Source organism: Calonectris borealis, chromosome 1 (assembly GCF_964195595.1).
Source record: "Calonectris borealis chromosome 1, bCalBor7.hap1.2, whole genome shotgun sequence".
Classification (NCBI taxonomy): domain Eukaryota; kingdom Metazoa; phylum Chordata; class Aves; order Procellariiformes; family Procellariidae; genus Calonectris; species Calonectris borealis.
In genome coordinates, this window is record NC_134312.1 from 92,508,026 (window position 1) to 92,534,873 (window position 26,848).

The 26,848-nt window shown below is 40.4% G+C and overlaps 1 protein-coding gene across 14 annotated transcripts in view; it reads left to right on the forward strand.

Annotated features, from left to right (window-relative positions):
- The window catches only part of ZBTB20 (zinc finger and BTB domain containing 20), a 503,318-nt gene that overhangs the window by 252,159 nt on the left and 224,311 nt on the right, over nucleotides 1-26,848 (forward strand). For 7 of the 14 annotated variants that reach the window (XR_012676358.1, XR_012676362.1, XM_075167036.1 and 4 more), the window contains exon 5: nucleotides 5,866-5,929. The exons of 5 other annotated variants lie outside the window; for them this stretch is intronic. The gene's annotated coding sequence lies outside the window, so the exon portion shown is untranslated. Of the gene's footprint in view, nucleotides 1-4,293; nucleotides 4,434-5,865; nucleotides 5,930-7,119; nucleotides 11,883-26,848 lie in introns of those variants that run through there. 2 more of the 14 variants (XR_012676359.1, XM_075166988.1) reach the window with 2 other exon arrangements.

The following is a 26,848-nucleotide window of genomic DNA, read 5'->3' on the forward strand; positions in this document are numbered from 1 at the left end:
CATTTCTAATTGCCCCGTGCTGCAGATAAGCAAGGCAGACTTGCTTGTGCTTTAAAATAAGACTTTTTTCCAGCTTCCATGATGTGGTGCACTTTTCAGGTAATACGAGAAAAACTATTATGAAGTGTTTAAGGCTGAATTGGTTATTTGTTTAGTCTTAATGGAAAAAGGAAAAGAAAAACCTCACTTGAACTACTCGATACATGTTACAAAGCGAAAGAGGGACGAGGAATAAGGGAGGTTGGATTGAATACTCTGGCGTGGGTTTGTGCTTCTTTTTTTTTTAATCCTTTTCCTTTCTCAAAAGCAAAATATCTCTCAATGTAATATTTATGTAAAAAGCCAGTTATGTAACTCTCGCCTGCCTTTCGCTTTTGTTACCTCTCTGGACTGTACAGCTCTACTGTTTTTCCTCACGACAGATTGTATTAAAACCTGCAAATCCTGATGAAAGGAAAGAACGACTGGGTACCCACAGCACAGACTTTAATTTCGAGCCTTTTTAAGGGCTGCAGGCTGGAAGACAATGGATCTATTTAAGATCTGTTTTTGGCTGGAGGAATTCTTATTGAGTATTTTCCTGTCACAGTGTGCTCTGGAACATCCCTGGCTTCTGCACAGTGTTTCTGTCCCTCTCCTCCTCTCCCCCCCTCCCCCCAAACTCTGGATGTATACAATGAAAGCTTTTTCCCTTTCCTCTCCTGACCTTAATGCGAGTGTCAGGTCAGCCTCTGTATAACAGCAGCAAGTGCAGAAGCATAGTGAAATTTTAGGTTGCACTGAACTTTCTTTACTCATTTTTATTTCATTTAAGTGATTGATGTCCGTAGAGATCCAGAGATTCTTTTGGTTAGGATTGATTGGGATATTTTAATTGATTTCTGTCAAATGCAAGTGAAAAATGTATAACCCGGCTAAAAGGATAGAAAATGAGGGATTTGGGGGGTTGAAAAAAGGGAAGGAAAGGGTCAATATTAAGAAAACTTCATCCTTTTTGATCACAGGAAGAAAATATTCCTGTACTTATTGCAACCAATTTATTCCTGGTTGTATCCTCTGAGGATCTGACCTGTTTGTGGTTGCGAGCATTGTGTCGGGGTTTGTTTTCTTTTGCCCTTTACAAACCGTTCATGTCTGCGTGCACATTCTTGGACAGATTCTTCCCTAGTGTAATGCTGCTAATTCTGTTGATACTATGTCAGGAGTCTGTTAGGTCAATTACAAAGTTATAGGGCTCGATTCTCAGTTATTTTAAAGTGTTTTTCTGGCATTGGAAAGGAGTCATAAAATGAGCCTGAGTGTGAATTATGCCCACTTCAGGCATAATAGAAAAAGTAGTTAAAGCTGACATCCTTCAACAGTGATCCCCGAGACAAGCTTTAAATGAAATAGGGTTTTGTGAAAACAGGAAGTGGAATATTTTAAGCTCTACAAGTATATGATAAGCTGTATAAGTATATTTCACCAAATTGCTGGGGAGTACACATATATTCAAAAGCGTATTGGAACACCTGGATTCCCGGCCTGATTCTGAAACCAACCCTTGCTTTGGCTCTGGGCAACGAAAACTTCTTCTGCCTCCATTTCTGTCTCAGTACAGAATCTCTTAGGGATTACAGTAGTAGATACTTGGTTTATTGTGCCCTAAGAAATATTCTAAAGCTATTTTATTAATATTTATAAAGTGGATTTAGGTGCACAGGGAGAAGGTGTTGAAATAATTTGGAGAGGTTAAAAAATCATTTAAACTTCAGGCCGGTGTTGCCACAAAGACCAAATCGTGGGCACCAACCATATATAAATGTTAGCTGGAAATCAGAAGATGACCATAGTCATCAGAGGATTAAATTCTGGAAGACTATCCTATAGGAATTATGAGGCCTGGAAACCTATGTAGTTGTAAGATGGGGCTGAATCAGTGTATCAATAGCAGTTTATGACATGGTTGCATGCAGTGGAGGAGAGCAATCTCCTTAAAATCCCTTAGCCTGGTGTCCCTAATAGCTGTCAACCCTTTATAAAATGCTTGGAAGATGTAGACCGTGTAGCTTTACAGAGAAGATGATAAATAATGATTCCAGTGTTTAACTTAATCAAAAGAGTGGTCATATGTCTTTGAACGAAAATTACTTTCTGCTGTCTTCTCAGAGTTTTAGTCTGTAAGTTTTTTGTCTGCACTAATTACAATGGAAGACTTATTTGGAATAGGTGTAACTTTTAACAGTAGACAGCAAATTTCCCTCTTAAAGACATTTGCATGCTTTTCAGTTACTGAGAAGTTTCTTTGCATGTCACTAGGTTACCTCTAACCTCCCGAGTCTTCAGTCCCCAGTGTTGCTTTGTACGCTTACGTGGAGTTGTAACAAGGCCCTAACCTTCCTTGGTCAAACACACATTTAATTATTTTTGAGTATTTGTGAATTAAACAAGAAGAAAAACTTTGGAAATGCCTGCTGCTAAAAGTCTGGTTTTATATACGCAGCTGAACAGCGACAAGAATGATGGAATTTTGTGCTTTCTGCAGAATGGAAACCTAATTTTAATTTATGGAGGAGAGGGTGATTTGACTTGACCAGATGCTAGACATGCAACCTGTGAAACTTCTGTCTTCCTAAATTCATAGGCAAAATAGGCAAAAATGATGGTTTGAACAGTTTCTGAAATGAGATGTTAATATTCAGTTTTAATGAATAAGACTTCATTTCACAACTTAAAAAGAGTCTGGTATTTTATTTTTAAACATAAGCTGTTTGAATCCTGCCACTACAAAGATCTGTGCCTTAGTTTTCTTAAATTCAAGTTTGTTATTTTAGAGAAAAGGTTAAATACGAACCCTAAAGGTTTAAAAACAACAGCAAAAATGAAAAGAGCTCTACATTAATTTTTATTTTTAAATTTCATTATTTTTCTTCCCTGACACATGCTTGGGGTTGGGTATATTGCAAAAATAGCTAAGCTAATACGATTTTGCCGTGTTCAGCAACGTGCTGAATTAGCTACAGTAGTCTTTTTTTATCTAGTATTATTCTGCAAGGTTTCCTCCCTCCCTCCCTTCCTCAGAACAGTGTTTTTTGCAACTCTGACACTTTGGTTGAAGTTTATGACAATTTTGTGACCTTCGCTATCAGTAATTCATTGCTAGTGCCTTCAGTAGTTTCACAGGTCTTTTTGACTTATGGAAGTCTGTAAGAAATGAAGCAAGAAGCAATGTATTTAGAGTAGCTGTAACAAAAGTATCAGGCCGGGCCGCACTGAATGTTCCTGCACTCCTCCTTTTCGAAATTACCATCTTACACATTCACAGCAAATGAAGCAGAGGGTTCGTTTCTCCCATCCCAGAATCCGTACACTCTAGTCTTCGCTGTTAAATCCGATGTATGCAGGTGGGCCATGACAGCCGCTGGGAGGGATCACTGAAGTCCAGCGGTGTAGAGGAGTTGTCGGGACGGGCGCAGCGCTTAGAGCAGGGTCGACAGCTGGGCATTCCTTGCTCTTTCTTCTGCGCAGTGGTTAATATTCTCCCGTTGTCGCTAAATGAAGAGGGCTCTGTTTGGATGGCGTGCCTACGTCAGTGTGAGCCCCGCGAGAGGATGCCCCTTGCAGTCTGTCATAGCCACTTTGGGGAAGGAGCACATCCTCATTTACTCGTGGGTTTGTTTCCTGGATGTCTGGCCTCGTCGCTGCCGGCTGCTGAGTGCTGGTGGCTAGGGTGGGGAGGATGGATAAGCTCTCCCCTCCTTATTGATGTGGAGGCTTAAAAACAATTCTTTAGGACGTGACCTTTATACCTGTAGTAAAAGAGAGCAGGGAACTAGACTTGATAATCCGGAAAGTGTGCTTCAGGGGAAAATCTTGTAAGAAAACGAACTGTAAACAGTTCAGTTTCTCCGGGGACTCGATTTGGGATATTATTTCATAATTTCAACTGAAGAAACCTCTGACTTACTTGGCTTTTAGGACGCATGATGAAACTCACCCCTTTGGGGAAGTTCTTGCAGAGACAAGATACAAGGAGAGCTGGCCTAAGCAGCAGAGGATTGTTCGCTCCCGAGTCTTTGCTGATTTATTTGTGACTGGTTGCAGCAGAAGAGATGGACTCACTGCTTTGACTGTGCAGTGAACAAGAGAAAAACACGCTCAGCTGATAATGTTTTGAATCAAAACAAATAATAATGCTCTTCATGGAAAGACTGTGGAAAGATATTAACAGAGAACAGTGCAGAAAACATCTGAAACCATCTTTGCCCATAGTTTTCACTACATATAGTTCTTAAACTATTTTTCTGCTTACAGGTTTCATTAAATGTCCTGGTTGCCTTAGGCCGCTTACACGACTGAAAAAAAAAGGACGAAGTTTCAATCTCGTCTTCTGGGATCCATCTAAATATACATTTCTGATTAAAAAGTGTCAGTCGCCTCTGAGGCTGGAAATGGTCTGTTCTGCTGTGAGGAAGGGAGGGGCAGATCCATAATGGTTGTTCGGGCTGTCGTGTTTCTGAGAATCAGCTGTTTTTTCTTTATACTGCAAAGATTAAACAAAGAATGTTAAACATTTCCCAATTTAGCATTTATAATGGAAAGCGGCTGTAGGGCCACAGCTCGCTGCTGCAAGGGCAGGCGTTCATATTAGGAGTCGCTTAAAAAGGCTTTTATTTTCTTTGAAGGCCTACCCATTCCTCTCCCAGTCCGGCTGCTGTGCTTTGCAGTCAGGTGGAGGCAGCTTTAGATTTGTACTTTCATTTAAGTAGGAGCTAATTTACTTTTGGAAATGAAAGTTAAAGCAGCTCAGCCATCTGCAAAATGGAGGTGGAGGCAGTGGGTTTCTTTAACTTTTCAAATCTCTACAATTCTATTTCGCACCAACAGGCAAGCAAAAATTACCTTCCTGAGCTCCTATTAGTAATAATATGTAGTATTAATGATCTAATGTCTTAGCTTCAACTCTTCATCTCGGTTTCTGAAAGATACCTGTTGGCTGTGTTCAGTCTTCTTTATACTTGCATTCAGCTCAGGAGCTTTGAAGTAAAAAGTTGTAGTCTTGAGTGTAGCAGAACCACATTTTTGACTTACTGACAGCACAGCTTTTTCCGTAGCATTTCACTAGTGATTACGTGGAGCACTGTGACTTTCTGTTCCTCATAGTAAAGGCAAAGAACGCTTAAGGATGACTGGTAAATGGAAACAAAAAAAAGCAGAGGCCGGCATTTTGATATCCTGGTGCTATATATGCTTTCATTGTGGTTGTTTATCAGCCTTTCTTATCTTTTAGTTTTACTTGAAGAGTCCGTAGTGGAAACAAATACATTATTCAAGCTTTCTTAATTGAAGCTGAGGAGAATTTCAGTTTTATGCAAATATATTTTTTATTCCCTATCAGAGTGAAATAAGTGTTAATACAGTTAGTTTTCTAACAGAGCAGCTCAAAATGACCTTTGCCTGCCTCTCCATTGGCTAGTTTTCAGAAATTCAGTAGTTCTCTGTCATCACATGGGGACAAGATCTAAACATCTTACATAATTAAAACATTTTCAGAAAAAAAAATATTTCTGGTTTCTTGTATAAATTGTAAGCACTATAAAGAAATCAGATATCCATTTTCTGCCTTCTCCAGCCTGCCTGCAAGTAGGTTTTGCTTAAACAAAATAGTCTTGCACTCAGAGCTCACAAACGTTTGTGTATTACTTAGGTATCTATGTGAGTAATTTTATTGGCCTCTTATAGTAGCTTAAATATTGTAAACGTTTGTAAATGTTTGCCCACCTTTTTGTTTCTTAAGAGAAGCTTTTTACAATTTATTTTTTTGGAATAAGTCAAAGTTTGAGTTTAAAAAATATTTCAATCTTCTTGTGATTGCATTTCTTACAGAATGTTGGAATTTTTGGACTGTGCATCTGTTTAGGCACGTGGAGAAAGACAAGACTGAGATCATGTAAGTCATGAAACTGAGGGTGAATAATATACTTTGTTCTCTCACCATTTTTACAATTTATACCCAGATGCAAGTAATAAACCAAAAAGGAAAAAAAAAAAAATCTAGTTAGCTTTTATTTTTAAAGTGATTAATGAAAAGCAAAGTTCAAATGAGGCCACAAATCCTGGTGGTGCACAATGGGTTGATTTATTTTGTAAATAGACCATGGATAATTAACCATAAAACAAAACTTTTTTTTCTTTTTTTTTTTGGGGAACTTGCATAATGACACTGGTTTCTTTTAGTTGCTGTTAGTTGCACAGAGGGATAACGACTTATTCACAACTGGTTGCAACTGGTTACAGCCAAGAAAGGAAAAATCCCAGAGCAGCTAGAGGAAAAAGACTGTTAAAACCCTGCTACACTTGCAGTTTTATAGTAAGGCATTTACTAATGGCTACAGAATGGGCAAAGCTACCCCTGTATGATAACAGCAAAAGAGTAGATATGTACGTACTGGGATGATGCTTGCCATGTTATCCCATGCTTTGGCTTAAAACACATAAGCAAAAGACAGCCCCTGCAGCTGGCCCTGTAGTCCACAATTTTGTATTGACTTCTAAACAGCATTAGTTTATGCTTTGTTACAAGCTTCCGTGATGCCTGTATCTTACTACTCTGGCACTGGGGGAAGAGTCCTCTGGATAGTCAAAATAGTCTGACTTGCTGCCAAGTCCTCGTACGAGCCAGAGAGTGATGGTAGTTTTTCAGATACGTGATAGGAGAAAACTGCCTGCCCGACATCCCCCAAACTTGTCTCTTCATATTCCACAGTCATCTGTGGAAGGGATCTCTGATGCCCAAGAAGGAGAACGTCCAATTTGTTGTGAAAGTACATTCACTACTAATTAAAACTACCAGCTGGGATTACAGCCCTGGAGACTGTAAATAAGCGAGAGCATGAGATGTTCAGATGACAATATGGCCACTTTTGTGGTGGTTTGTATTAGTTGCCTGTACTCAGATTTGCTCATCTCATGCCAGCTTGTTAGAGTGAAGAGGGGGTTTATGTCGGTAACAGTCAAGATGCAAGGGGTTGGATTTGCCGAACAGGCACTGTCTATATGAACACCTCAGCTTGCTCTCACATGTCACAATGTGCCTTAAAATACTTTTGTCCACATATATACTTTTGTCCGTTCACACAGAGCTAAAATCTGATCACGCTGTGTTCATGTGAGAGTTGGCTACTGGTGCAGCTGTGCTGTGTTTCGCAGACAGTGGCTCTAAGGTACTTGCAAAAAGCCCCGCTCGTTCCCAGTGATAGCCTGAGTAGGCAGAGGTAGTGGGTAAAAATGCTTAAAACCAGGCTAGTTTTACATGCATTGAATCAGTTTATCGGAACAGCGTTACAGACTGATGTTGGTAAGGGTTCTCTGTCCTAAACCGGTTTGTACACGTGTGGTTTCTTCTGCAAGTTTGAGTATTTATTTGTCAGCAATGTACTGCAGAGACTGAGGACAGGAGAAGCAGATTGTTAACATCAGACTGTCACCTGCTATCTCCATGAGCTGAATGTAGATAACCGGGTATAAGGGTTGTGGGTTTTTAGTCTAGATCCCAGTTGCAAGACAGGGCCTTAGATCAACGCTTTAAGTCCATAACCAGAGAACTGCTGAGTTCCCACTGTGTTATTGACACAAGTAACTACAACACATGGCCTGCCACTTACAATCTTTTTTTAGGCCAAAAAGTCAAGTTAAAATAGCACTTAGTTTGAGCAAGAGGCTTCTGTTGTGGGTGGGAGTCATGCTGGGGGCAACATTAGCATTGTACTTTCAAACGGCATTGCAGTGAAGACAAGACCCCAAAAGTAAGTTAACTCTCCAAGGCTCAATACAGTCTTTGGCTTCCCTTCAGGTCCTGTTGGAAGGGAAGCCAGCCAGGGTCCACTGTGGTAGTGCTGACTGGATGTGTCTGTCCCCTGGGGTCTCCCTTGAAACTGCTCTTTGTCAGGCTTTTGCTTCTGGGAAGTGTGGCAATGTATGGAATCTGCTACGTACTGTTTATAAGTTAGAACTTGATTTTATTGACTAACTGAATTCTTGTATCTTGTGACAATCTTTTTCTGTGCTCTGCATCATGCCAGAGAGACAGGGGAGTGGTGTTGGCATATCTTTGTATGAATAGGTCTGTCATTAAATATTTGAAATAGAAACATCTGAAATAGATCTTGCCTGAGAAGAACAATGGGGCAACTAGAGAAAGCCAGTTTTCTCCAAATTCGCTTTTGGGGGCTGGAGTTTTAAGCAAACAGAAAAAAGAACAAAGAGACCAGGTATTAGTGCAGGGGCTTAAAACCAACAAACCCTGGGAGGCATGAAGGGAGATGCAAGGAAAGTTGGGAGAGGGGAGGGATGCTTAGCAGAGGGAGGTTTTTTTTCGTTTGTGGTTTTTTTTTTTAATAACTAAGACCAGCTAAGGGAGAGGGAAGCTGATAGTAGGGGATTGAGAGTCCCTCATCTGGAAGAGGCACTGTGTTTAGGAAAGGGAAACTTTTCGCCTAAGGTGGATCTAAGCCTGAGGATCATTCACTGCTGGTGCTGAGGATGCTGTGGCATGGAAGTGCATTTGAGTATTTTCTGTTTTCTTTGATCTCTAAATCTGTATTTTTATTTTGTGAAGAGTGAGGGAGTCAGTCATCTTCCTCAGGCAGTTAGGCTCTGAAATCTTACTGTTAGGAAGGGGTTTAGCTGAAGGCACACGCAAGATGAAGGAAAGAGTATTCAACTCCTTTCAGGTTGTGGAAGATGTCAGCTCATGGGCCCAGTACGCAGAACACGAATTCAACAGTCTGCTTGGTGTGCAGCAGGAAAAGCTCTATTAGAGGGAATTGTAGTTCAGGCTTTTGAACAAGCCTTTGTATTTCTCTCATATGGTAATAACCTATTTGTAAAGGTACACAATCCAAACCTTTTATTTTAGCCACCCTATCTCTTCCTCTCCCCAAATATAATGTTTTAAAAAACCCGCGGGTGAGGTAATCCCAACAGTTCTCCCCAAGACTTTCCTCGTCTCTGCTTTGCGAAGCGTGGCATCCGATGTAGTAAGTAGGTTCAAGTTCCAGTTAGAAAGTGCTTTCGTGGGGGACTAAGTAGTACAGTTGTTTGAATCCTTGGACTTCTACTCCAAGCACTGCATTCAGAAATTCATTTTATAAGAAACAAAAATTATTTGGTTCTTTCTGAGATTCTGTCCATGTCACAAAAAACCCGACACCAAATGGCACGGGAGACAACCACTTCTCATAAGCATCTCAACGCTGAACTAGCCAGGGGATGCCAATCACTGCTGTCAGAGTTAAAGGCTGTTCTTCAGCTCTCCTTCTGGTCTTCCTAAGCGAATAGTTTCATGCTTTGGCACTCTTGCTACTACCTGATCTAGGTGAAATCCCTGAATTCTTCCTGGTTTAGGCCAGGATTTGTCTCACAGCTTCAGTCAAGTGACTTGACTGACATGACTTCGTGGTATTTTGCATTTTATTCATTTGGAAATGTATGAGCAGTGATCAAGAGCCTTCTTAGCGGTTGGAGCAAATGGTTAAAGAAAAAGGAATTCTTAGATGTTAAACATCTTACTAATCTCAACTGGTCTTACATTTCTCTACCAGTTAAGTTTAAGGTTACAGGGACAGAGCAGAAACAACTAGCGTTCCCCTCACTTCTCCTCACTCCAGATTCTTCTGTAGGACTCTCTGTGACTTTCAGTCTGCTGCTTTTGATACTTCTCCAAATGGCAATAGTAATTAAGGGTACTTTACCCAACAAGACGTATGTTAGTTGTTACATAAATGACTGTCTGAAAAAGCCTCTTACCTTTCATACATCAGTAAGCTCCACCGGTTCTTGGACAAGAACAACACACCAGCTGGATTATTAATAATAATTAGATTGTCACTGATCTATTGATAGCACTGCAGAGGTATTACAAGCTTCTGAGGCTCACTAAAGAGTACTGAAGGTCAGGACTAGAAGCACTAAAAAAAATGCTTAGTGGTATTCTCTTCTTGTGGAAGTACTGGTTCATTAAAAAAAAAAAAAAACAAACTTCCAGGACTCTTATTTATTTTCATTATTCATATTTCCAGATAAAGCTTTTTGGCATTTCTGGAACAGAAATGCTTTTGTTTCAAACTTTTCTTTCAAAAATGTATTCTAAGATCTAATATAAAATTAAATCAAAACTGAAAGTAACAATCAAAACAAAATTATTTTGTCAAAACAAAACATTCAATTGATTGAAATTATTTTTTATTTTTGTTTCATGGGCAACTTTGCAATGCAGTGTTTAATTCAACTGTGAAACAAAAGCAAATTTCAAAGTCTGTAGCTGCTCTGTAAAGCAGGAATGTTGGGTTGTGTTTGGGCTCTTCTAGGTGGCGCTTAGGGGAGTACTTCATCACAATTCTACTAAATATGTTTTTAAAAAATCTATTACATCTGTCATATTCTATTAAATCAACAAAAATTTTAAAATGTGTGAGGACCCTAGAGACTATGCTGAGGTCTTCTTGTATTGATGTTATAATGGGACTTTCTACTTCTGTAACAGTTTCTCAGAATCTGTCTCTGCAACTATATGTAGATCTCCCCCAGAAATATATTCTGTGTTTCAGCTCAGCGAATTGGGAAGCCTTTGATACCGTTTCAGCTCTCCTGGCTTCCTTCTCTGTGGGCTGGTCATGGACCAAACCTTTCAAATTCTGGATACCTATCTTGGTGCAATTGTTGCAAAGTCAGCAAACAGTTGAATGTAATGATAGTGTGAGTGTGAAGCCTGTAGAGTTAGTATTAGTGTATTCACTTCCATTTGTTGCTTCTTAGATTTGATTTAAAAGGGACCTTCCCTTAGAGCGCTTTCCGGTTATTGCTTTGAGTCTTTCCTTGTCCTGTCTAACACCCAAAACATTGTTTTTCTTCCTAATATGTTGGATGTTTTTTCCTCTCCATTCTCATCCGTATACTTAAATAGTAAAGTTCTCCTGGCAGCAGTCTTTTCCGGGGCCACAATATGGTATATGTCTTGCAGGCATATTACTTTAGCTTATGGTTTTGGCTAAGTTTAAATTCTTCAGGACTGGCCTAAATCCGTCTCAGGGGGAGCACCCTACAAAAGAAAAACATGAATTTAAGGGGGGTATTTTGGACAGGCAGAGCAAGGGTGAAGATTAAAAGCAAAAAACATAGTTAAGGATTGCTCTATTGCTGGAAAATGTAAAGCAGCTGACCTCGTCTCCGCAGTGTGATGATCCTTATTTTGTGAACAAGGACTGAGATACTAACCTGCTCCTGTGATACCTTGGTTGTTCAGATCTGGCTTCCTTAAATTTGGCTAGGTACAACAATGTTGTATTCCTTAAGAATATCAGCACTGCAATTTTTGTAAGTTAGGGATACAGCAGTCAACGTCCGATCACCCTTTCGGGGGAAATTGTGGCTCTGCAAACTTCGGAGTTCTCACTCCGGTCGGAGGTAAACACAAGATGACACCGTAATATGAACTGAAAAGCTTTTCCATTCGTTAGACCACCTAACCTTTTGTTTCTGTTTTTCAACCCTGGAAGGGGGTATTTTGTGATACAGAAAAGCTGCTTTTAAATAAATATGTATTTGGACAATAGTGTGGTTGGTTCAGTATTTCTCAGTTACAGGCCTGTGACAAGACAGGCAGGAAGATGTGCTTTGTCCAACAGCTGTCTCCTGTATTCATCAGAATTTTTTTACATGACTGAGCATGTAACCTGCTATATCAGTATAAATTGAATTTAGTCTGAAGAAGGCTGATTTAATCTGAAGAATATATTTTGCACTGGTCTTGGAGATGAGGAGCTGGATTATTGATGTGTTTAGGGCTTAAAAAATATAAAAATAAAAGCTGCCCCACCTCAGAACTCTATAAATAAATAAATAAATAGTTTATGTTGTGGACACGCTTACAATATTTCCTGCATGCCGGTGGAGCAGCACACATCAAAAAAGATAATAATATAAGCAGTAAAATATCCCAAGCAAACAGAAAGCATCTGTAGATCTTGCCTGGCTGGCTAATATTATCGGGATGGTTGTTTTTAGCTTACCATGCCATTAATGCTTTGCAAATGTATATGTGCATGCTGAGGGTTGGCCAGGAGTTGAACTGTCTTTATAATGGTTATATTCAATTGCTGCATTGTGCCTGAATGCCTACATTCATGTAAGAGGACGGGAAAGGTACTCAAGAAACTATTAGACCATGCAGGATCTGGTCTACCAGCTCTAGTCACAGGAGAATGTAACGTGCTATAAACAGATTGTAAAGAAACATTTATAAAGGTTTTTGGAGAAATCCTGGGATGTAGCTGAAGTATTTGTAAGATGGTGTCCCAGGATTGATAGCCTATGTCCCTTTTGTTGTGCTGTTGCCTTTAATAAATAACACATCAAACTCAGAGATATGATTTAACTAGAAAGATTTGTATCACTAAAAACCTGTAGCAAATGTAAAGAGCAAGCTATTCTGCCTCCCCTTCTCATTCAGTACTTTTTATTTCTCTCACTATGTGTAATAGTTAAATGCTGACACACATCTCTCAGTCTTCACTTCTACCTGATGCTCACTTGCCAGTCTGTCTTCAGAAAGTCAAGGCCATTTCTGCAGGGTATAGGAGTGAAGGTTCAGGGGTGTAGACAGGAGGGGTATGACTGTGTGGTTTTCAAATGAACTGTGTTTGGCTGTATATAGCATTTCTTGTAGAAAAAAAAAGAAGTTTCCTTGGAATGTGTATCGAGCCTGATCTAAATTCTCTCCTTGGCTTTAGCAGGCTGGGGATCAAGTCTATATTGGAAATTCTCCACTCAAACTGCTGGATGCAGTTAGAACCCATGCCTGTCATTCAAGTTATTGCAGCCTGTCCTGCTCTCAGCCCAGAATCAACACCGGCAGTATGGCTACTCTGGCATCAGAAAACTTCTAATGTTACCTTTATACTAAGCATTACTTAAAGAAATCCCCTCTTAGAGTATGAGTTTTGGGAACCCTGAGATTTCCTGATCTGCTTTTTTGTTTTTCCTTACCATCTCTAGAGGTAAATTATCCATTTTGCTGGAAAATTGAGTTGTAAGCATTAATCCAAAGGGGTTCCTAATAGGAGGATATTGGCAACACAAGTAATAGAGCCCTACTAAGAAGGCAGGCCCCCTTTCAAGAGTTCAAGGTCTTCAGGTCAAGAAGTCAAAGAGACTTTCCCAAAAGTTAATTTTGCATCAGTACGTCGTGGATTGTAGCGCTTCCAGAAGTATTATCTTTCACAGGTCCCAACAGTCTTGATGTCACTAGAGATCCTACTGCACATTGCATTGCTTCCAGTAGTAGTTCCTGGGCAAGAGGGATGAGTTTATCCCACCATGGCTCCCAGAAAACCATTAGCAGTATACCAGACATAGAATTGGCTCATCCTGTCTCAGCTGTGCATTCAGGTTAATTTTGGATCCCCTTTTCTGAATCAACTGTTTAATAGTGCTGTTCAGTGAGCTTCAGAATTTGCTGATTTCTGTCTCGGGGATGACAAATTTCACAGTATATTCTTCCATTCCTACTTCTATAGCAGTTTGTAAAGCACCTTCACTTACAGTTTTCTAATACTCAGTGAGAAATCAATTTGGGAATAGGATCCTTCAGTAAGGAGCCTGTTGCAGAAGTCCTTTGATCATTACATTGTACAAGAACTTAGGATTTTTATTATTGAAAGTTCTGATATAAATATGAGATTGCTGTATTTATGGGAAAATCTTGATATGATCTTGCTGTTATGTGGGGCACTTAAGAGATCCTGAAGTATCTTTAAAGATGAAACAATGGGAAGCTGCTTACCTCATGACATAATAAGGCAAAATAAGGTCATGTAAAAAGTCATGGTTGCAACTCCAGCAACAGAGCTGAATGAATTATTTGCAACAAATAATTTAGTTGCCAAATATAGCTTTTCTTGTCCCATCAAATATCCACAAGTTGATCAGTCTCTTTGATTCAGGAATCGTTGGAATTTATTTGATGACTACCTTCAAAATTTACATTCTATGGACTCTCTGTAAATGGAGGTGAAAGAGGTATGGCTGTGGTTTTAATACTATCGGCAAAAGCCTATTCTGTAATTTTCCTCTCTGGCATCCGTCTTGTAAATTTGCATTACATGATGCCAGGCATTTAGGAGTCTATAGTTTTGATGAAAGAGGGTAACAAGTTTAGTGATCATACAAGAGTTAATGTTTAGCAGAGAGGAGGCTTCACACAGGTTCGGGATCCTCACACATCCTTCACATTACATTTATTTTATGAACCGTATGACTGAAAAGTAAAACATGAGGAACAAAAAAGGATAAAGGAGAACCTGATGCTGCATGGGTGAAGTGGGGAACAGGGTGTGATTATTTCACGAGTGCACTGATTCAGAAGATCAGCGTGACGCTAGATGCTTCTGTTCACTGCACACAAGGGCAGAAACATGTCAGAAATTGTTGCTGGTAGTGCTGCATTCATAAAGGGAGCGTGGCATTCACTTTCCAGCCACCAGAGAGTGGAGGAAAGACAGAGAGCCGCAGACATCTGTTATTGTGTTTGCTTACCTACCCCTGTTCCTGGAGGTTTTGAAGTAGGATTTGAAAAGCGCATATGACAGTCATTGTTTTTGACCATACTTTGCAACGTCCTACTGACTTTAAAGAGCCAAAATTTGGACCTCTGTAATTTAACCAACGATACACACTCTCAGTGAAAGGGCTGGGAACAAAACTTAGTTCCTGGTTTCCTGCCTATTATTTAGGACATATCTGATTTGAAATCTGTTTTCTACATACCCTTGCGTGCATATTCTTTGGCACATGTGCTTCTTGCCATTATGGGGCAGATCCCATAGATTTTCTGCGTCATTAGTAGAGAGCGCCAGTCATTAAAAAAAAAAAAAAAAGCTTATTTGCCTGAGCCGTTAAGATTTTTTCTCACAGTTCTGCCTGTGGCGCCTGTCACTAGCAGTCAAATAAGGACAATTTTACCATTCTCTCCTGCTGCTCTAATTTTTTTTTTTAGTGCCAGTACATGTATTTGTTATTCTTTATAACTCCCTTTGAAGTTGGGAATCCAAGGGGAATCTAAAACCGACCAGATGTTTCTGCTGCTGGAGACACAGAAGACAGCAAGGATTAAGTTTAACTGAAACTTAGTTCTCTACAAAACCCATTACAGTGAGGATTCTTCCTCAGATAGTCTTATCTATTATTTATATTTGCACTTGCCATCCTTGGAAGGTGAGACCTCAAGTCATCTTGCCCGGGAGGAAAGTAGATGATTTATCCAAGTAAATAGTGTACCAGCAGCTGCCTGCATTGATTTCCCTTATGGGGTTTCAGTTCCATTACACTGCATATTTCCCACCCACACTCTTTATACAGCATTTCATGTTGAGGAAAATCATTCCCATCTCTCTAACTTCAGAGGACAGATATGTGGAACCATCCAGAGGGAGGGCAGTGCAACTCGTGCATGCGTGGGGAGGGGTGACGTACTTGAGAAGGTACCGGCCAGAAAGCAGTATGAGATTTTAACTCCTTCTCCTGTCACAGTTAGAAGATGAGAGAAAGGAATAGAAGCTGGCATGGGAGACTGGTTATGGGAAGGAAGCCAGTAACCTAACCTCTGAGAAGTGGGAGCAGAAGTCGTCTCTCAGGTGGGAAAGGCCAGGAAGAAATGCTATTATTGACTTCTGAGTTCAAGATGCTTTTGAAGATGCAAGACAAGAAAAAAGAAAAAAAGTTTTAAAATAGTCTATGATATTAAATACATTAGGAAGTCCTGTGGGGTGTCCATGTCCAAATTCTGCTATGGGAGATCCTGCTGGCCTGCTTCTGCAGTCATGGCCACCAGAGAAAATAGCGCATGGTCAGACCTCACAGAGGTCTGAATGGGAAGGCAGCAAACAGAACAAGGCCTTGCTCACCCTCTACCTTAGCATGGCTTAAGCTAAAGTTTGGATCCACTTCCAGGTTTTAAACACCCCAGATTTCTGAGTACTTGTTGCCAAGTTATCTCACCTAAGTTTATGGGACTGTCTGTCCCTGTGCCTGTCTGTCACACCCATACGTAGCTGTTGAGCATGCCGATTGCTTTCAGCCAAGTCGGAAAGAATTTAAAAGATAATTCGTTTTCAACAAAACGGGTATCTAAGGAGAGGAGAAAAACTCAAATTAGTGCCCCTGCTGAGGGAAAGACAAGCAGAACTTATCAGCTAAGCATGCTTGGCGGAGGACAGCTGGCTGGCCAGCACAGGCTTTGCTCCAGGAGAGCCACAGCACATGCTGTCTTGTGCTCACTGAAAATTTTAATCTTTGTTGCGGGAGAGGAGACCTACGATAATTGTACTCGTATTGTGTAGCGCTCGCAGGCTCTGATTGCAAATCTGTAGGAAGACGGACTTTATTGGTATTTGTTTCATGTCTGAGCTGTTTTGTTTTCTTTAAAGTCCAGCCCCCTTTCTCGTTGGTAAGTCAAGCTACGTCTCTGACTGATAGTATTTTCCCTTTCCTCTCTGCTGTGGGGTTACAGCAGCTTTTCCCTGATTTTTCTCCGTATGGATTCGCTTTATTGTTTCACACCAAATCTCACTGCTTCTCAACTCTCGATGTCTCAGCCACCATAATTGAGAAATAGTATCGGGCTCTGCCTAAGTTACTCTTTAATTGGCCAGATGGATCGCTAACGCCTTCACTGAGGCACTATCCTCCATCATTAGCTGTTGGAGTTGCCTCCTAATATTGCAAGGCCCTGCACACCACCCTAATTTGTTTTTAAACAGGAAAATCAAAACCCTGGTAATTATATAGAGCCTCCTAATAAACATCAGGTAAAAATGCATGCACCGTAACGAGGCCTTTTCAGAACAGCAAAAGGGAGTGGAGAAAATAATTTGCTAGTGCCTACACTTACTTAAAGCTGCTTTTCTGATTTTCAAATATAAAAAGAAATCAGGTCCTGGGAACACTGGGTGATTTTGGATGTTCTGTGAGGTTTTGAGGAAAGATAAAAAGAAAAGAAAGTAATCACGTTTTTCATTTTATATTTTTAGGACCTGAATGTCCCAGCTTTATATTGAAGGGAAACAGGTTAAAATCAGAGAGGTTTGGATCTACATATTTTCTCCTCTTCTTTATTTTTTTGTCAAGGCATCGAGGCAGATGGTATGAAAAGCATTTATATTGGTCTCTCTGCTGACGGAGCTTAGCCTAATAATCCAGGACTTGGAACTGGGTGGTTCGATAAAAACACTGAGAGATTTTTCCATTCAAAACACCAGGAGAAGTTTTTTAATTGACAACATCAGAAATTAGTATCCTGCCAGGACTACATTTCTTTGCACCTTATTACTCTGAACAAAAGATTAATATATACTCATTCCGAGCATGAGAGTTTTCAATAATTTTTTCCTAAATTAAACCAAAGACGAAGTGAAATGGTTTACCACAGGATTGTGAGAGTGAAAACAGGGGGGAAGTCCCAGTTCCATGTCAGTTATTACTTTGTCCTAGTTTAAGCACTTGACTCTCTTCTGGTGATTGCTCCATTTTCTTGTTTTTTAGAGTGTGCTAGATACTTTGAATTTTGCAGACTTAGCTCAGTCTTTGAAATGAAGAAATCTCAGCTCTGAAAATGCCAAATTAAAGTGTGATTCTGAGTTCCCCTTAATTGTGAGCACTTCACGTACAGAAAAAGCAGCGCTCCAGTGTGGTTCCCCTTCGTTCAGCTTCAGTCTGAACTTCATCTCATAACCTAACTGTAATGGGGCAAACTGAAAGACCAAAGCCAACATATAAGAAGATAACATGGTTCACATATAAGATTTGGAGGTCAGGTCTGTGTGGACCCCACCTGCATTCTTAGATTTTTGTATGTGTGTGTTCTTGAGACATTGCCTTTGAAATATATACAGGAAACTAAGCCTAGCTGAGAAGATTATAACTTGTAAACATTTTCCTGTGTATGTTTTGATAAAATGGTATGGGGGTGGGGGGCAGGGCTGTGGATTTAAAAAATATTTTTATGCTTTCATAACACAATCCATAGTCCATTTCAGACTTAGTTCTGATTAAACAAAGATACTCAGATGTGCTGTGGCAGTTAGCAAATGAAACAGGTTCCTTAGCATTCTGACAGCAATGCTCCAAAACAGCCCAACCAAGTGGGACAGGATACACCCTACTTTCTTGGGTCAGTTTGTGATTTTTTTTTCCAGCTGCTATACAGCAGCTTTAAAGGTTACTTCTTGTGTCATTGTCTTCTTCCTTCTACATGGAGGAGTGTGCAGTGGAAAGGGCCAGTTCTGCAAACAGCAGGTGCAAGGACATCGCTTACCTATTGTCTGTAACATACCGTCTTATACAGTCAAACAGGAATCTCTCTTTTATCTCTTGCAGTCTTGGGTATTAGAGTATACAGGCAATGAGTCCAAACCAACAGGGAGCCAGAGGGTAGATTGCACATCTGACTGTGAGAGTCATCATCAGGCCAAGTACTCCATCAGGCCAGTTGGAAAAGCATCTTGTTACTCAGAGGTAGGGCTGGATTTATGTTCTGCCCGCACGCTCATTTAGAGAGGGAGGATTAGATAGCCCATAATATAGCTGTTGATACTCTTGAGCACCGAGGGGTTGCTAGTCCTTTCTGCTGTGCTCAGGGTAGCGAGTGTGTGAGCAGGGTAAGGACTTGGATGCAGCCCCAGCACCCCCAGACCGGCTGAGTTATTCCCACAAAGTAGCATAGACCTCTGTGGAGCACATTCTCCGCCGATTCGCATGCATTTATGTTCTGTTGGTCTTGGAAAACATTATGCCTCCTGTGATCGCTTTCTCAAACAATGCTCCTACTTCCCTCATGATTTAACAGCTGCCTTGCAGTTGTGGTTCTTAGATCTACCTTTCTTAGATCTCCAGTTTGCCCCATGGCCTCTTTCATCTTCCTTTCCCAGGGCCCGGGACAGATTCGGAGCTTCCTGCTAGCTTGCTGGTGCTTTGTATCTGCCCTCAGATAGCGGGTGCTGGTGTTCTGACAGTCTACCCAAATCCTTCGTTGCTCAGAGGAAATAATAACTCTCATTCAGCTGCTTTCCTAGCATTTATTGTGACATCCGAATACAAATGCAAACTCATCTCTAGAATCATTATTCTCTTTGAAGAACAACGGATTGTCAGGGGAGACATTTTTTTGTGTGGATTCACTTAGAAGTTTTGTCCCCCAGTGTGGTTCTCCAGCTGCCCCTGTCATATCCTCCGTTGTTGTTTATCCAACTTTTAATAATTTCCTTTTCATGCTAGAAAGGGCCACATAATTTTCTCTCTGTGTGTGCATGTATTTGTATCTACTTCTTGTTTTTTCATTTCTTTCAATTCATAACATACAAAATATATAGGAAAAGGCATGCATTGCACTAAATACATGTATTATTTACGCATGGTTTAGATATATTTTGGCTAAATTTCATTAGGGATTTTGTGCGCCTCCATTTTAAGTACTCTATTACAGTCTTTAAGGTATCTCTCAATCACCTCACATCACGACTGGTTTTTGGAAGACACATACTGATACATGAATAGCTAGGCTACACCTACTTCTGTGTAGAAACAAATGGAGGGGAGACTTGCTGGGACTACTGAAAAAGAGAGATGCTATGGACCTTGTTCTATTTAAACAAAAGAAAGAATATCACTTACTATGTTACCAACAGCATTGCTTCCCACACCTGGGCATCAGCTATTTATTTATGTTTTCTGCATCATCAAAGTTACTTTGAGGTACCAGTGGCTTTGGGTAAATTATTTTGATTTTGATTCATCTCCATTTCGGATGGGAAATTAGGCCTGGCGTGGAACCAGCCCAAGGAGGTGTGAAACTGCGTAGCTTAACTTGCTCTATTAACATAAGCTTTCACCTAAAAGTGTTAAGATGAGATCAGCGCAAGGCTTGCCATTACAGCACAAATATGAGGGTGGAAAATTGCTCAGAGAAACTGTCATTCAAGTTCTCCGGGTAAAGTAGGAATGTTGTTTATTCTCCTCTGAATAACACTGGCACCTTTACCTGTAGCAAAAGAAATGAAAGGAAGCAGCAGAGAGAATGTCCTTCCAGTCATGACTTTGGCTTTGACAGTCTCCAGTGAAATGGATGTTTAAGCATTGGCTAGCATTCTAAACAAAGGCGATGACTTGCAAGTAATCAGATACAACGTCACTGGTTGGGGCGGGGGATGGGGAGAAGGGGAGGAAAATCAGTGGAGAGCGTTAGAACGTGCAGCCCTTGTCCTACTGGAGTGAGCGGGATTTTCGTTGGCATCTTTTTTTCAGTTCTGTGTCCCTAAAAAAAACTGCGCGGCATGCATTTGAGAGAAAAACTGGACAATGAAGTTGTCAGGGTACTAACCTGAAACACGTAAGCCCTGGGCTGTTTGCCCCGCTCCGCCACCACTCTCCCAGAGGACCCGGGGAAGCAGCACGCTCTGCCTCGCCGGGGCAGCAGGATGGAGGCACTGGAGGTCGAGAGGAGCTCAGGCATGATGGTAACAGTAGCCTTCCAAGGAGGATAGGGAGATACCAAAGTTCGATGTGATGAATGATGTTAATTGAACTGAAGGTAGAAAGCGTGGTTCTGTGATAAAAATGGTTCCTCGTACTGGGATCTGTAGCATGTGCGCCAGATATGTGCCTGGCTGTGAGCTGCTGCACAGCTTTTCTTTCTGTGTTTCATTTAAAATTTACACCAAGGTTTTTGTAGTGTAATAGTGCATTAAATGCATTTCCTGCATTAAAACAAGTGTAACCTCTATATTGATTTTACAGGCATGAAGGCCATCCCTGTTACATAAGCATAGGTACCTTTTGGTTTCCTTTTCCTCCTCTTCCAAAATTTATGCCGCACAAAGAACTTATTAAAGCAGGTACAGTTATGGAGATTTTAGCTTTAATCTGCACAAGATTTTTAAACCTTTTCCCACATCATAACATATTTAACTGCTGCTTTGAAGGCAAAGAGGAATTCTGTGGCTGGGAGCAGAGGAATAGGAAAGGTATAGTAGCCTTCCTGTGAGAGGAATATGATAATATTCACTGACAGAGGAACTATGAGGAACAATTATCCCAAGCTGTGTCTTTCAGACAATGCTGTCAGATTTTCCACTTCCATGAGCACAGCTGGGCATGTGGTGCCAGGGTGAGAAATTCCACAGTGGCTAGAGGCTGAGTGCGTTGGGTGCCGGCCTGGCCAGTAGTGCTGGAAGACAGGAGCTGAAACTGGAAAGAAAAGAAAGATGACTTTTTACAGCTTTGAGACTGTAAGAAAAAACAGTTTTGGAATGTGAGGAAAGAGTCTTTGAAAGATGCCCCTTCCCGGACTGCTGCTCCTCAGAGTTTGATCTTGGGGTTCAGGTTCTTAATACACCTGTACACCTGCAAAGACATTTGCTCCTCTACCTCCAGCTAAGGATTTGGTCTTGTGCAAATTTGTTGAAAGCTTGGGGGTTTATTTATTTATTTATCTATTTATTGAATTTTCTGTACCACTGGTACTTTACCTAGGGTTTTTTGTGTTTTAGGTTTGTTGTGGTGGTGGGTTGTTTTTTTTTTTGGGGGGGGAGAGGGTGGAGTTGATGGTTTTTTTTTTTTTCAAAGTACTTGTCCAGCGTTAGCTAACTGAATCTGGGAGCTCTGAAGGGTAAGGAAGTGATGCGGGTCGTAATCTGGTGGGCACTGAAGTCTGAGGTTGGTTTGGATGCAGAGTTCCAGTCCCACCTGGTTTCACCAGGGTCAGCCAAGGATATTGACTCTCTGACTTATAACAGTGTTTGTATTAGCTAAACTTCAAGCTGATAAAGTTGGTTGCATCTAGAGGGGCAAAGAGGTGAAGAGGTTCTGAACAAGTAAGGAGGAGTGAATTCCTCATTTGCTAATGCTCCAAGTACTAGAGACTGCTTCTCTTGTATACATCAGGTTTACGTGGTGTTTGAAATATAAAATGGTATAATATTGTATGTTACACCTTCTTCTTTGAGCACTATGTGCTGTTCTTCATAACTTTTGGGCTTTCTAGATGTTTAAGAATGGTTTACTGAATACTTGAGTTTGATAATCTTTGGGACTCCATCTAAAAGATTACCTTCTTAAATTATCATATAGATTGCTTGTTACATCAGATTACTTTGACTTTTACCTACTGCTTTGTCTTAGTGCTTGGAAGGAATGGTCTCTTTTCTCATTCTTTGTACAAGTTGTTTCACAGAGCTGTTCCCTGGCCTACCTTTTTAATGTTTTCTAATTTCTCTGTTGAAAACTTGGGAATTCTGGATAATTCCCCAGTCAGTCAGACAGCTCAAATAATGGACCCCAAAATGTAGGCTGTTAATTATTTTTCAGTGCAATGGCAATGTAATGTGTGACAACGGAGCTTTTTGGTAACAAGTGAAATCATTTTGGACATACTGAAGACTAGAGTGATTAGCACTTAAATAACACCACGCTTCTGAGGATATCAAAACACTTCATAGCATTTAATGAAGGAGGCCTTCCTTACATACCCGAAGGATGTACTTCACTGCTGCTAGCTCTCTTCGTAGGGAAGAGGGGAAACTGGTTCAGGGAGAGGTGAGGGAAGAAGCAAAGTTATAATTAGAGGCTATATTGTCTGATGACGAATTCAGTCAAACGCAGACCAAAAGACTCTGTGTTTTAGTCCTTTGCACGAAGCCTAGAGGGGCCCGTGGTCAGCAGGGAATTCCTGCAGCAACTACTGCCTTACTGGGGCTCTCCACGACCTGACAGGCAGGTGCCTCCAGGGGAAGAAAGCCCTGCCGGGGGCTCATGCGACGGCTAAAGAGAGAAGGGAGAACATGAATGTCTTATAAAATCATGGGTAGATAGCTGATTATGGAGGGAGAGGTTGGAGGAATGCAAGAGTGAGGGAGAAAGTCAGTGAGACTGTGCGTGTTTGGGCGGGGGACTAGTACATGTGTGAGCCCAAAAAATAATGTGCAAAGGAGAGAAAGATGTGGAATACAGTCATACTGGCTTTCAGCTACTGGAACATAGAAACTCATTTCATTTCCTGTATAATCAGCACTGCGAAACCAAGTATTTTGTTGTTAACGCTCAGGTCTGAACAACCAAGTTCTCCACCTGTGTTTTGCAACACCTTTGAACTGGACACACATAATAAATATCACCGTGCGGCCGCCTAACAGGATTATTTTAGGATAATGGTCAACTGGAATTTTTTAGCCTTTATGAGGCCATTGGCTCGTGGTTGCTCTGGCTAATCTTTTTAGCAATATGAGAGTACTGTACGGTGAGCATCTTCCTTGTGTGCTCAGGCTATCCATGAGATAAGGGTAGCAAACCCCAGAGTCTGTCTTAAATTCCTTTGTAAATAGGTACAGCTGGTTTGCTATTATTTTTTCCTTGGTAATTACAGTAAAAATGTACTCTTAAGTTATATCAGGTCTTAGTGTGTTGGTTTTTTTTTTACTTTGGTTTCAGCAGTATTTTTAAATCGGTGAACTATAGGGATTTGTTTTTAAATTTTAAGAGAAACCCCCCTAGGCACAGAAATACAGGACTAAATTTGCTTTCTGGGCATTAACATAGCCTTAAAGTGGGAAAAGCAGGCATGGAGAGCGATAGCTGTGCATTGATTGCAATCAATCAGGATTGATTTTGCTGTATTAGACAAGTTACCTTTTATATTCAGTATTCTGGTCTTAGGAATGGCCAGCGAGGAAGGCAGATGTCTTCAGACATACACGCGTGTGACATTTAAAAATTGTATTACTTGAAAAATACCATCACTGTTACGATTTATTCACTGCTGAAGCATACATACAGTTGAAAAAGGTCTGTGCTGATTAATGAGACAATTATACACATTAATACCAGAGTAATCAGACCTCATGCTTTTAAGACACCAACAGAAAGACACAAATATGTTTTTGAAGAGCGTTATCCTCTCTGTAGTTGTCACTGGCTGGTTTGGCTGAGACGTACATAATGACAGCTGGACTTCAGAGTACTAAAGCACTGTCTCTCAAGACATGTCTTGCGCATGACAAATTAAGAAAATGGAACACTGATAATTTGAAAGACTTAACCAAGCCATGAAACAACTTTCTGTCTGGTCGGCAGCCGACACAGGAATGCCACCATTCAGATCCAGGCCACGGGTTCTCAGCTGTAATGTCCTGGATCCTGAATAGATGGAACATGAAAAGTCTGTAACCAAAAAATTTTGTCCTGGCTTAGGGATCCATGTTTTGTAGCATCCTGGATACACTTTCCTGCTCTTTATAAAAACTATGGCTCTCATGTAGGTGTATTTGACACTGACATAAGATGATGTTAAGGTGAAATAATGAAAGTTTTATCAGGGAATCGGAGGTTACCGGAGGTTATCAGAGGTTTGGCTATGAAGAAACAAATACACATTCAAGTACCACTACTGCAGTCAGCCAGCAAAAGGATACCTCTGAAAGCTCACACATTTATTAGGTAAAACACATTTTCAGGCAGAATAACAAAGTGTTTCTTTAACTCTTCCTGTGGTGGAAGGTGGTCCTTGGCCTAATTTCATGTTGTCTCTACAACTACAAAACCGATTAACCTTGAGCAGGTAGCATTTGCAGCTGAGTTTGGAGACAATCTCATTTAATGCTGAAGAACACTAGTGTTTCTTATCTAAAGGATTCTTCTGCACAAGAGCTTTGTGTTTGGTTTTGAGTATCAGGCTGCACCACCATTCTTCAGAGTTGGCGTTAGCACACTCCCATGGCTCCTCACCGGCTCCTGGGAGGCCTTTTGGCTGTATGTTTTACTGTTTGTATTTATTATTTTCAGTCTTATTGCAGTTTTCTTTTTAAACAGTAGCCAGAGCTGACTCACTGCTGTTGACTCCATGACCTGCTTCCCATTTCAACCCCCACCTGCTTAAAAAGTTGAGTAGTTGGCAGTATGTCTCCTGGGAGACACACTGATGTCTGAGCAATGGACCATTAAAAAGCAAAATGAAAGGTAAAACTCCTTTTGGCTTGCGTGGCGGGAGCTCTGGATCTGCAAGTGAACACCTGCTTTGCTGATCACTGAACGTAGAGAATGGAGGAAAGAGAAGGAATCTCTTTCTAAGCAAAATTACCTACTGGAAGTCAAAATCCCATCTTCCTTGCTGTACTAACTAGTAAGAGTACAAGTGAAAAATAGCTTTTTTTGTTCTTCATGTAAAATACATTGAAACGTCGGGAAGAAACTAAGTAGTTTAGTGAGGGGTGAGTGGTGCAGGCTATGAATTTTATTTTGGTTTTATCATCAACTCTCTGTTTGACTTTGATCATTTGTCTTCATTTTCCCCTGTATTAAGTGAAGGTTGGAAAAATACGTATTGTAGTTTTTGATGTTACACTTATTTATAGAGATTCCCAGAGACCCTGCAGTGTTTTAGGTACTGTCCGCTTGTTATGGAAGTGCCATGTAGACTTCAACAACTTACAGTTTAACTAAACTGTGACAGATAGAAACTTCATTATGCTAACTTTCCCCACAGCTAACTTCTCCCATCAAAAGCAAACCTCTGCTGTAAGCCTCAGTGAAGTAACAGCACATTTCTGGATATCTGAAAAGGCTCAAATGTAGCTGAATGAATTTATTAATGATGTTTTCCCTCACAGCAAACAGATTTGTGCTCTCCCGTAATTAAGCAATACAGAAGTAGTACTTGTCACCTTCCCTTTAGAGAAAGTGAAAATAACCACCATACAATGTTAGACAGTTTTCTCCAAAATTAAAGTTTTATTGTTGTTGAATCCTTGCAAGTCTTATATTAACAAAAACATATGTTTTATTTTCTTACATGTTAATATATTTTTTTGTTTGCATTTAAATGTTCTCGTGGAGTGTTTATACCACTCTGAAGGAAGAGCATTGTTCACACATGAAAAACTGTAAATGAAACGAACTTGAAACAAAAGTAAAGCTAGCACATCTGTTTTAATATCTCAGAAAGTAAACCAGCTGTGTGTATATATAATATATACACGCTAGTAGTAGATGTTAAATTAGATTTTAAGCATTTGTTTCAGCTTAATAGCCTAAAATGTTATTAGTAACATAGATAAGGAAATTACTTAATAAAAAATATATGATTTTTAACCTGACAATGTCCCTCTTAATTAAGTTATGAGATCCTTAGATGAATGATGTTATAAAAGTGCAGTGTGTAGCTTCTATTATTTATAAGAGAATGCCAAAGAGCTAGCTCAAACCGATTAAAGCAAGGAAAATCTCATTGAAACTTGCCATTCTGAGCAAGTGAATGGTGAATATTTCTAGAGAATTCATACAGCCTTAGCATTTCAAACACAGTACCCAGCTTGCTCTTTTTGATGCGGGAATTGCACATTTTGGGAAAATAATGATAATAATATTAAAATAATAAAAAGGATGGTCTTGGCAGGTTCTGGAATGTGAACAAAAATACAAGTATTTCAGTTGTGGTGACTCTGATGAAATTTAAATTAGAAGTCTGGATATCCTCACCTACCTTACAAAGTCAGCCTTGCACTGAATTTTGTTGGTTTTCATAAAATCTTCAAATATTTCTATTAGGCAGCTAATTGAGCTCCCCTATTAAAGACCCCTATGGGGCCTATTTCTGCTTGCCCTGAGCTGGCCCAGATACATCTACCCTTCAGCACAGCAAGCAGTATAGACCCGCAGACCCTTAATCTATGGGTCTCCTAATAGAGAGAGCAAAGATTTTTGATTTTAGCTGTACTCAGGCATGCGAGCACTTTGAGTTCAACCCAGTTGCGGGGCTGAGGAGGGATGATGT